The following is a 12737-nucleotide window of genomic DNA, read 5'->3' as shown; positions in this document are numbered from 1 at the left end:
TTTAACCCATTTTAAAAAACATAAAAACAATTTTAAAAAATAAGACCTAATGCTAACAAATAAACCAAAATTTAAACAAAGCATTTACCGTGAATATAAGCAAAAATGAATTTAATCAATTAAGAAATTGTATGAGAAAGAAAAAATGTTAAAATCTAAATCAAAATAAAAAAGAATCAAAAAAAATTACATACCTCTTTGGTTCAATTCCTGATTGAAATTGCAGGAGAAAGTGTGAGAGTAATAGAGAAATGGCGCTGAAATGAGAAAATGAAAAATATTTTTAGGGTTTAGCCTAAAAAAGTCTTTAAGGTAATTAATATTTTTTTGAAATTAATATTATATTGATCGATGGATGGAAGGGGCGGGTGACGAATCAGATGATGGGTTAAAAATATTTCACCTAAATCCATCACTCGCTCCATCCACCACCCACTTCAAATGGATCAAACCTATGTTTCATCGGGTTTTCATTCATTTAATTGGGTCAGGTAGGCAACCATCCATCGGTAATTGATAGCCCTAGCGATGAGCACAAGACTCAAAATCGACGGGTTCCGACCCGACCTAGTCTTATTGGGTCAATTTTTTAAAAATGTTTTTGGGTTCGGGTTCAGATCGGGTCAAATTTTTTTGGAGGATATGTTTGGACCAGGTCATGTTTGAGTTTAAGGTAAATAATACCCGACCCAAAATATAATATAGTTATACCTTATATTTAAGAATAGTTGCAATAATATCCTTCTTTATATTATTTTTTTCAATTATATCTCTATTTTTATTGTACCCGACTCAAAAATAATATAGTTATGCCTTATATTTAAGAATAATTACAATAATATCCTTCTATATATTATTTTTTTCAATTATATCCCTATTATTATTGAATAAAACTAATATTTTTTTACAAATATAGTTGTTTCGGATCTGAACGAGTGGGATTTAGATTTTATCTTAAAAAGGCGAGTCAGATTCAAGTCGAAAAAATTTCCCTAAACTCTGACCGAGTCAAATTTCAGAAGAAGAATGCGTATTTTTCGGTTCCAATCGAATTAATTGAAAACTCGACTCAATCCGACTCATCCCTATTTTTATTGATAGTAAGTCCACTTCCCTTGGTATGATGCATTGGTTGCATTGGTTGACTGGGATAATAGTAGTTTTAGTCCCTATAACAATTCAATTTTATTTTTTTAATCAAAATATTAAATTTTGACCCTTAAAATATAAAATTTTATTTCGACCCCGCCCTAGAACTTTGCACTTTGCAGAGGATCTCTCCAAAAGACAAATTTCAATCCAAGTGTCGTCTATTGAGTTTAAAGGTCTTATAGAAGTTGTAGTGATGTTGATCATTCACTTATCTTATAAACAAAAGGTTTATATTATAAATAAGTATTTAAAATATATTATATTTTTATTTAAGTTCTTAAAATATTTAAATTATCCTTTTGGTCATAACTAAAATATTTTTTTATCAAAATAAATACATAATTTATACAATTTGAGTTGAGTCAATTTAAATTGTTCAAGTTTTTACTTAAACGAGATTAAAGGCTTAAATGGAACGAACGAAATTAGATGCTTAGACTATTTACCAAATTTAAGCTAACATCTCTAGGGTTGCTTTCATACCCGAGTTCATATATTGGCAAAAAGACATCTGAGGTCTCTGTACTCGTTCAAAAAAACCAATGTGGCCCTCGGTATTTTTTGTACTCAATATGACTCTCGAACTTATAAAAAGAACCCAATATAATCCTTTGATCAATTGTTTTCATCATTGATCATTACGATGATAACATAACACTTCAAAGTATTGATATGGCAACCCACAGTGTTGACGTGACAATCCACAGTGGTTAGTGACGTGATTGATGATGTAGTAGGTGAGTTAAATTATTTTTTAAGTTTGAAGGTCAATTTGATTTTTTTAAATTAAGGGCTTATTTGATTTTAAAAAAAAATATTTTAAATTTAAAATATAAAATATTCAAAAACTTAAATATAATAATAACAAAATTAAAAATTAAATTATTCAAAAAATTAAAATATATATTATTACTTTTTTTATCTTAAATTTAACTTGACTTTTATTTATATAAATCTAAATTTTTTTCTTCCTACACAATTTTATTTTATATAGTTACATCCAATTATCTTAAATTCTAAGTGTGTTTTTAATTTCTATTTCATTAAATTTTTATAAAAATGAATTAAATAAATATTATAAAATCTTATAAAATTTAAAATTTAAAAGTTATGAAATTAAAAATTATTTATAAATTATCATGAAACTATATAATTAAAAAATAAAAAATAATTATCCAATTAAGAGGAACATTTTTAGTGAATATAACATGATATAGGGAAGTAAATTTCATCTAAACTTGATCTTATGAAAAACTAGGAATATCAATTTACTCTGTCAACTTCTATTAGATCTACTCGATAAAGTCAAGGTAGATATGATATCCACGTGTTCGACGTTTTTTTGTCACCCTAATATTTACTTTTTAAAAAAAGCAAGAAATAATAAATACGTTTCAACAAATAAAAATTCATATTATAATTTAGAAGCGAATTCTTGTATGAGTTTTATTTTATTTTTATTTTTAAAACTATATATATATATATATATAATTTTGTTAGTAATTTAATTTTTATTTTTGGTATTTTATATTTAATTTTTTAATATTTATATATTTTGAAATTAAAATATTTTTATTTTTTTTACAAAATCAAATAAGCCTTTGAACTTTTAAAAAATTAATTTGACCCTCGAACTTGAAAAAAATCAATTTAACCCACCTGTCACGCCATCAATCATGTCACCAACCACTGTGGAATGTCATGTCAGCACTGTGGATCGCTACGACAACATTGTAATTGTCAATGAAGGAAACTGTTGGTCAAATGATCACATTAGATTCTTTTTATAAGTTCGAGGGCCACATTGAGTGCCGAAAAAAAAGTCGAATGCCACATTGATTTTTTTGGACAAGTATAAGGACCTCAGGTATCCTTTTATTATAAGTCTTATATTATAAATAAGTTGATCATTCACTTATCTTATAAACAAAAGGCTTATATTATAAATAAGTATTTAAAATATATTATATTTTTATTTAAGTATTTAAAATATTTTTATTAAAGTATTTAAATTATCCTTTTGGTCATATTTAAATTTTTTATTAAAATAAATATATAATGTATAAAATTTGAGTTAGTCGATTTAAGTTGTAAGAGTTTAAATATTTAAACGGGATGAAGGCTTAAATGGGACGAACAAAATTGGATGCTTACACTATTTACCCAAGTTAAGCCGACATCCCTTGGGCTGCTTCCATATCCGAGTTCATATATTTTACTTCAGCTTCTATTTGTCTTTTTTACTCTGCTCGATTTTTCATATTTAATCTCTGCACTCAAATTCCTCATTTTAATTTATGTTTATTCTCAACTTTTAGGTAATTCTTAGTCAATCAGCGATTCTTCTTCAAGGGTACTACATAGTTTCTTCATTTTTTTTAAGAGTGTTGAATAATCGGGTAAAGAAAACGGAAAGAACACGAGAATTTTAACAAGGTTCAGCAGTGTGCTTACGTCCTCGGTGCCCTACGCGGCGCTAGAATTTTATTCAATGTCTCATAGATTTTGGTTACATCTCCTTTTATAATAAATAAACTCTGGTACATATTTACAAAAATCCAAGCAATATTATGCCCCTTAGGAAGCATTCATTGTGGGTTGGGTTAACTTACTTCGTTAACAACTCGAAACATTCAACAAGTCCAAGCATTGCATGAACTTGTCTGTTGTAACTGGCTTGGTGAACATATCAGCGACATTCTCATTAGTATGTACCTTCTGAAACAAAATCTCTCCAGATGCAACCAACTCTCTGATCTTGTGAAACCTTACATCAATATGCTTAGTTCTAGCACGATATACCTGATTCTTAGCCAAGTGAATAGTACTTTGATTGTCACAAAGCAACTGAACTCCACCTTGCTGAACACCCAACTACTTCACTAAACTAGTAAGCCATAAAGCTTCTTTTGCAGCTTCAGTCGCTGCCATGTATTCAGCTTCATTTGTAAATAATGCCACAACATATTGAACAGTAGACTTCTAACAAATAAACCCTCTACCAAGAGTAAAGACATACCATGTCGTAGATCTTCTATTATCCAAATCACATGCATGGTCTGAATCCACATATCCTACAACCAAATAATTATCCCGCTGACTACCAAAAAACAATTCCACGTCCCACAGTACCCTTTAAGTACCTAAAGATCCACTTGATTGCTTCCCAATATTGCTTACCAGGTTCAGACATGTACTTGCAAACTTGACTAACAACATGAGCTAAATCAGGACGAGCACATACCTTTGCATACATCAAGCAGTCAACAACATTAGAATACATAACCTTTGCCATATCTTCAGCTTCCTTATCTATCTTGGGGCACTGTTCTGATGAAAGCTTAAAGTGATTCACCAATGGAATGCTCATTGGTTTTGTGCTGCTTATCACAAACCTTTCTAGCATTTTCTCAACATAACCCCGTTGAGATAGCCACCGTTTCCTTGAGTCTCTGTCCTTGCAAATTTCCATTCCAAGAATTTTCTTTGCAGCACATAAATCTTTCATATCAAATTCCTGACTCAATAAAGTTTTCAAACCAATAACATCATCCATGTTCTATGCAGCAATTAAAATATCATCAACATACAGTAACAGAAAAATAAAAGAACCATCATCAAGGCTCTTAACATAGACACAACAGTCATACTCACATCGCTTGTAGCCAATCTTGATCATATAGGAGTCAAATTGTTTGTACCATTGTCTCGGAGACTGTTTCAACCCATACAATGATTTCTTCAATCTGCAAACTAAATGCTCATTTCCAGGTTGAGTGAAACCTTCAGGCTGCTGCATGTAGATCTGCTCCTCTAAATCACCATGCAAAAAAGTAGTTTTAACATCCATCTGCTCTAAATGCAAATCCCAACTAGTCATCAATGCAAGTACTGCTCGGATTGAAGTGTGTCTGACCACATGAGAAAAAATTTCATCATAATCAACTCCCTTCTGCTGTGAAAAACCCTTTGCTACAAAAAGAGCCTTGAACTTCTCTCCCTTTCTTTTTATACACTCATTTGCAACCAATAGGTTTCTTACCTTCAGGAAGGCGAACCAACTCCCATGTACAATTGTGATTCAAAGACTCCATCTCCTCAACCATAACAGCTATCCACTTTTCGTTTTCCTGACTAGTAACAGTATCATGAAAAGTAACCGGATCATCACTGCTAACAGTAAGTGCAAAAGAGACCAAGTCTTCAAAACCCAATATGTTCAGAGGCTTTATATTCGTCCATAACACTATGTCTCTGACGAGACTATAATCCTGCAAATCAACCATAGCGGAACCACCACAAGTCGGTTGAGAAGTTTCTATTATCTCAACTGGAAACTGCTCAAAATCCACCACTGTTGTGTCTTTCTTCTGCTGCAACATGTGTTGTTCATAAAAAACAACATCTTTACTGATCACAATTTTCTTCGTAACTGGATCCCATAACTTGAATCCTTTTACACATGTCTTGTAACCCAGAAAAATGCATTCCTTTGATTTTGCATCAAGTTTAGACCTCTCATCAGCAGGTACATGCAAATAAGAAGGACAACCAAAAATCCATAAGTGATCAAAAGTAACATCATGACCAGTCCATACCTCTTCTGCAACATTCCCAGCCAATGACGCCCTTGGCGATCTATTGATAAGATAACACGCCATGTTAACAGCCTCAGCCTAGAAGTGTTTGGGAATCCCCGCATTCAACCGCAAACATCTGGCTCTTTCATTCAACGACCTGTTTATCCGTTCCACAAGACCATTCTATTGTGGTGTCTTGCGCATTGTAAAATGCCTCTTAATCTCATGCTCCTTACAGAAGTTTAGAAACTGTGAATCTGTTTACTCTGCACCATTCTCAGACCGCAAACACTTGATTTTTCATCCTGTTTGGTTTTCTACCTCAGCTTTCCACAACTTGAACTTCTCTAAAACATCAGACTTCTGTTTCAAAAAATACACCCAAACTTTCCGTGAAAAATCGTCAATAAAAGTAACATAATACCTAGATTCACCCAAAAACAATGTCGTGAAAGGCCCTCATACATCAGAATACACATAATCAAGAATCCCTTCAGTTGTGTGCTTCACAGTCTTGAAACGAACTTTAGTCTGTTTACTAAGAACACAATACTTGCAAAAATCGAGCTTACAGCTTTTAACACCATGCAACATATTTATTTTATGTAATTTAGTCATACCACGTTCACTAAGATGAGCAAGACACATATGCCACAGTTTGGTAGTATCATCACATGACTCAACAGAATGAACTCCACCTACAATGATACTCCCTAACAATATGTAAATATTCCTTGCAGTCATCTTTCCTTTCATCACAGTCAAAACTCCTTTAACAATCCGAATGGTTTCCCTATTCTCATCAGCCTTAGGGATAAAACCATTCTTGTGTAAAGTGCCCAAAGAAATCAAATTCTTCTTCAAATCTAGGATATGTCGAACACCACACAACCTTCGAATAGAACCATCATACATCTTAATTTTGACATCACCAATACCAACAATATTGCAACATCGATCATCACCCAAATAAACAAAACCAGAATTAACTGACTTGTATGTCGAAAATCATTCCCTTTTTGGCGTGATATGATAAGAACATCCATAATCAAGAATCCAGACATCCGTTAGTTGAGTCATTGAAATAGAGAGCATATCACCCTCACTACAATAAGAATTGTCATGCTCGACCACATTCACAGACTTGGATGAGTTATCATGCTTCTCATCAGTCTGCTTTTTCAACTTCGGACAGTCTCGCTTCATATGTCCCGCCTTCTTGCACTTGTAACAGTGAATTATCTTCTTATTCCTAGATTTGGATATGAAATTCCGCTTCCGAGATCCTGCCTTCTCTGGCTTCCATCCATAGTCTCGATTACCCTTGACATATAAGCTATCAGCTTAAGAGTTTTCCCCTGCATTCTGCTTCCGCTGGTTGTGAGCCAACAAGGTTATAGTAATCTCCTCAACTTTGATAGTCTCTTTCTCATATGTAAGAGTAGTCACCATGTGTTCGTAAGAGGGAGGCAACGAACACAACATATTCATCACTTTGTCTTCATCCTCAATTTTCACATCAAGCCGAGCCAAATCAAAAACGATTTGATTGAAGACATTCACGTGTTGCGCCAAATCATGATCGTCCTACATCTTTAGCCCATACAGTCGCTGCTTTAGATACAGTTTAGTCGTTAAGGATTTAGACATAAACTGACTTTTCAACTTCTTCTAAATTTCATCTGGAGACGACAGATGCATGACGTGATACATGACTTCGTCCGCCAAACATAATCATATGGTTCCTGCCGCTCGATGCTTCAATTTTTCCCAATCTTCCTCCTCCATCGACATCGGCTTTGTGGGTCACAAAGCCTTGAGGATCCCTTGCTGCACCAACAAATCCTTAACCCTTGTTTGCCATAATCCGAAGATACCCTGACCATCAAATTTCACAACTTCGAATTTGGCAAAAACTGATACTGATTGAAGAAACATTTGTGGGTCATGACAAAAATTTCTTTTGGGGCATCGCTTTGGCTGAACTGGCGTCGATGACCTTCTCCAGTTGTATCATAGTGAAAATGACTAATCCCAGCTATGAGAAGAGTAAGCCTCTAAAGAACTAGTTTCTTTTTTCTTTTTCTTTTTTACGGTTGAAATTATGCTGTGAGATTTGGTTGAAAATGATCATTTAACAAGAAATATTGGCGTTATACTGTAAGGTAATTGATGCGATTTCTTAATATATTTGCTGCTTTTCCCCCCTAATGTAATTTATGCAATGGCAGATTGAACAGCTTGCAAAATCGATGCAGAAGATTTGAAACCTTTGCGAAATCACTCATGTCGCGGCTACTCTTTCGAATTCTCCCTCTCAAAACCCTTTGCAATGGCAGATTTCTTAGATTTTTTCAAACGTTAGAAGCCCCATCAAATGGGGCACCGGATTCGTTCATTGTGGAAAAGATTCTGTTCGGTTTAAAGCAAGGTAATCCAAACTCTTTGCGTAATTATCGATTTCAAATAAACCCATCAATAGTAGTTGAGGTTCTTTCGCATTGCCGCCAGAATTTGCATTTGGGTCAAAGATTTGTTGATTTCATTGTGCTTAACTGATCAAACTTTAAGCATTCTTCCATGTCCTTAAGTGCAATGATTAACATTCTTGTGAGATGTAGAAGGTCATCCGATGCACAGGCTTTGGTTCTTAGGATGGTTAGGAAAAGTGGTGTCTCGCGTGTCGAAATCGTGGAGTCTTTGGTTTCGACATCTGGGGATTTCGGGTCTGATGATTCGGCTTTTGATTTGTTGATTAGGAGTTATGTACAAGCTAGAAAGTTAAGAGAAGGATCAGAGGCCTTTATGATTTCGAGAGAAAAGGGTTTTTGTGTCTCTATTAATGCTTGTAATAGTCTTCTTGGTGGGTTAGTGAAGATGGGATGGGTTGATTTGGCTTGACAAGTGTATACCGAAGTTGTTAGAGCTGGGGTCGAGTTAAATGTTTATACATTGAATATTATGGTTAATGCTTTGTGTAAAGACAGCAAGATCAGTAGTGTTAAATCATTTTTATCTGAAATGAAAGAGAAGGGAGTTTATTCTGATGTTGTGACATTCAATACAATTATTAATGCATTTTGCCGTGAAGGGCATTTAGAAGAAGCTTTTGAGTTAATGAACTCCATGTCAAATAAAGGGTTGAAACCAGGTCTTTTTACTTATAATTCAATCATGTATGGGTTGGGTAAAACGGGGGATCTTGAAAGAGCAAAATTTATTTTAGATGAGATGGTACATAGAGGGTTGAGTCCTGATACTACTACCTATAATACATTGCTTGTCGAGAGTTGTAGGAAGAATAAAATTTCAGAAGCTGAAGACATTTTCAATGAAATGTTGCATCGTGGTGTCCTTCCGGATTTGGTCAGCTTTAGTTCGCTTATTGGGGTAGTTTGTAGAAATGGACATCTTGATAAGGCGTTAGTGTTTTTTAATAATATGAAGAGAGCTGGCTTGGTTCCAGATAATGTAATTTATACTATTCTTATAAATGGGTACTGCAGAAACGGTCTCTTGTCGGAGGCTTTGAATATCAGAAATGAAATGCTGGAGTAGGGATGTAATATGGATGTAGTTACTTATAATACCATTTTGAATGGGCTGTGCAAGGATAAGATTCTAACTGAAGCAGACGATCTATTGCACGAGATGACTGGAAGGGGTGTTTTTCCTGATTTTTGTACTTTCACAACACTCATTCATGGACATTGCAAGGATGGAAATATGAATAAAGCTCTAAACTTGTTTGAGACAATGACTCAACGGAATATTAAGCCCGGCATTGTTGCATACAACACCTTGATTGATGGGTTTTGCAAGGTAGGTGAAACTGAGAAAGCCAAGGAGCTCTGGGATGGTATGATTTCTAGAAAGATTCTTCCTAATCACCTCTCTTACGGAATTTTGATACATGCGTTTTGCAGCAAAGGTCATGTCTCGGAGGCATTCAGCTTGTGGGATGAAATGGTAGGGAAGGGTATTAAGCCCACTCTTGTGATTTGTAATACTATCATAAAGGGCTATTGTCGATCAGGTGATACGTCAAGAGCCGATGAGTTTCTATTGAAAATGACTTGAGAAGAATTCTTCCAGACGGCATCACATATAACACCCTTATTAATGGATTTGTCAAAGAAGAGAAAATGTACAAAGCTTTTGTCTGGATTGACAAGTAAAAAAATAGATATTGAAGTTTTTTTGTTATTAAACCTTCACCCTTGATTTATAATTAAATAAATTATCCGGTCACTTATTTTTAAGACATTAAAGTTTTAATCACCATAAAGAAATCATTTTAATTTAATTACCGCTGTTGAATAAATCTATCATTTTGGTCATCCTAACCTTAAATCCACGGTCTCCATACTTAATGATTCAATTACTTATTGGATTTATTTTTATTAATTTTGCAACTAGTCAAGCTACACATTCTCTTCCTATTTTTGTTTAAATATTTATGTCTGTGCAGATATGAAATTAAACAAATTAAGCCCGAAACCTTACATTTGAAAAGTGATTTAAAAAGTGTTTTTGAAAAGTACAGTTTAAAATTTAATTGATTGATATTATGGTTAAAAACTGATTTTGAAAAGATAAATATCAATTTTAGACATTATATTATAAATTAAAAATAAAGTATTTGAATTTTATTTTCACTTATTAATAATATGATATTTAAAATACATCAGCTTAAACTATAATAAAATAAAATAAAATATTTTATGATAATCATTAATAATATTTTTATATATGAAATTTTTTTTTATTAAAAATGTGTTATCAATACTTTTTAACATATAGACTTAAATTTATTATATATATACACTTAAAGTAAAAAACATATTTTAAGTTCTACCAATTAATGTCAAAGAATCAATTTAAACATAAATAATAAATAATTATACATGTATATGCATTAATTTAAAAACCAATTAAAATTAAATAATTGAGGAAAAAAAGATAATTTTATATCAAAAGTGTTTTTCTACAACAAGAACTAGAAATTTGAATATTTAAGACAGATTAAAAAATATTTTTCCAACCATGATTTTAAACGAATTTTTTTTATTGTTTATACGGTGAAAAATCACTTTTCATTGTCAGAAGCATTTCCAAATTGATTAAATATATAAAAAAAACTCTATCAAGTTCGAATTTTGGCAATTTGTCCCCCTTGTGGTTTATTCTGGTTCGTACCTAATTAAACCCCTAACAACTATTAATCTTTTAGTCACCCAACTTTTAATACACTAACATTTTGGCCACTCAATTTTTTTTTTCATATTTGAAACCATTCGACCATCAGATTTCTTAATAGAACTTGGTGTTGAATTTGACTAAATAGAACACAATTTAACTCATCAAAAGTAAAACTCATTTTAGTTATCTTCAATTTGTGTTTTTGAAAAATAATGATAAAACATATTCGAAATTAACTTCCAAAACATTATCCCGAACTTACAAGGTCTCAAGTAAAACCAAATAAAATAATTTTATATTAGAATCTTTAATTATTAGAGATGATGTATGATTAAACACTACTTTAATGTTAATTATTTTTTCAAAAAAAATCTGGAAATAGAAAACAATATACACATTATTTGTGGATACTAATTTATTTTTCAAATAAAAATCAACCCATCAAGTTCTTTCAGTGTTTAAAGATGGATTTTCTTGCACGAACCAAGTGACATTGGTGATAAAATAATTATTGTTATTTTAAGAGGTTCCAAGTTTGAGCACAAAAAATGTCAGAGGAATGGGTGTTCAGTGTCAAATGGTTAAGAGTTATCATTAAATAAATATTACTTTGTATTTAACCTAGATTTATCAAAATGAAAAAATATATATAGATTTTCTTCTCCCAATTTTGAATAATGCCAACAAGATTAATATTTGAGAACTTTTCAATCTAATCATGAAATTAAAATATACTATATCATATTATATTATGGTCAAAAAGAAAAATAAAATATATTATATATATTTGAACAATCAAAGCTATAGACTATTTAACTACTCGTTAAGATCATGTCAATTGGGCGATTATCCGCTGCCGCATATGCAGCTTGAGTTCATCACATGGCTAAAAGTTATATAGCTATGAAGGATTCAATTACCATAGGTGTTAAATTAATATGTATAAGCCCCGTGAGTAAATTTCTCTCTTAGTCCCCGTTGTTTTAGATTATTATCTGTCCTTAGTTGTTTCCACTTGATATAACTAATATCATTAGTTATGATCATTATTGTTTTAGTGATACTTTAGAGTTACAACTATTGGCGTATCCGTAACTATGTTCTTGAGTTTAAGGTGTTGTATTTGTCATTATTATTGTTGAGGTAATATTTGTTGCGACGATTGTAGGCGATTCACCCCTTTTGATTTGGGCGAAGAGTCATATTCGGTGACTTTCGAGAGAATGATGAACTCAAGATCATGGGTGATATGAGGTCTAGATAGAGAGAGAGAGAGTCTATCCCCTTAATCTAGCATGAGGAGTTTTATAATGACCCTTAGAGCTGGTATCAAGTTTAGAGTCATTATGGCTATTCGTAAGTTAGCATGGCATATGATTATGATCGTTTGACAATAGGTTTGGCACTGACATATCATGTACGTCTACGGAGGTCTTGTTAAAGGATTCTGACTGACCGGAGGATATATGTCTCACAGGATTCGATCAATGAAGGAACTCTTTTAGAGATTTCGATAGACGAAGATAACAACAGAGACACGAGTTGTGAAGAAGATCTGGAGGAGCTAGAACCTTTTTCCTCCTTTAGTTGAGGAAATATCATAAACTGACTTGACCATAGTCTTTCATGTGATGACATTGATTGCATTTCATGAGCCATTTTTAGAAACAAACTTGATGATTACCTTTATATGCGGAGGCTTCCATATGTGTCACCCTATAACCGGAGTAGTACGGAGGTGTGGTATATTGTGTTCTCCGATAATGTAAGGAAGAGTCAGGATGAAATCCATATATAAGTCCC

At 32.6% G+C, this 12737-nt stretch overlaps 1 pseudogene; it reads left to right on the top strand.

Moving 5' to 3' along the window:
* Nucleotides 1–8018: 8018 nt before the first annotated feature.
* On the top strand, nt 8019–9910 carry LOC120184381 (annotated as a pseudogene).
* The last annotated feature ends 2827 nt before the right edge of the window (nt 9911–12737 follow it).

The sequence above is a fragment of the Hibiscus syriacus genome, unplaced genomic scaffold (assembly GCF_006381635.1).
Source record: "Hibiscus syriacus cultivar Baekdansim isolate YM2019G1 unplaced genomic scaffold, ASM638163v2 tig00112888_pilon, whole genome shotgun sequence".
Lineage (NCBI taxonomy): Eukaryota > Viridiplantae > Streptophyta > Magnoliopsida > Malvales > Malvaceae > Hibiscus > Hibiscus syriacus.
The sequence above is the reverse complement of the archived record's forward strand: the minus strand, read 5'-3'. Positions and strand labels throughout refer to the sequence as shown.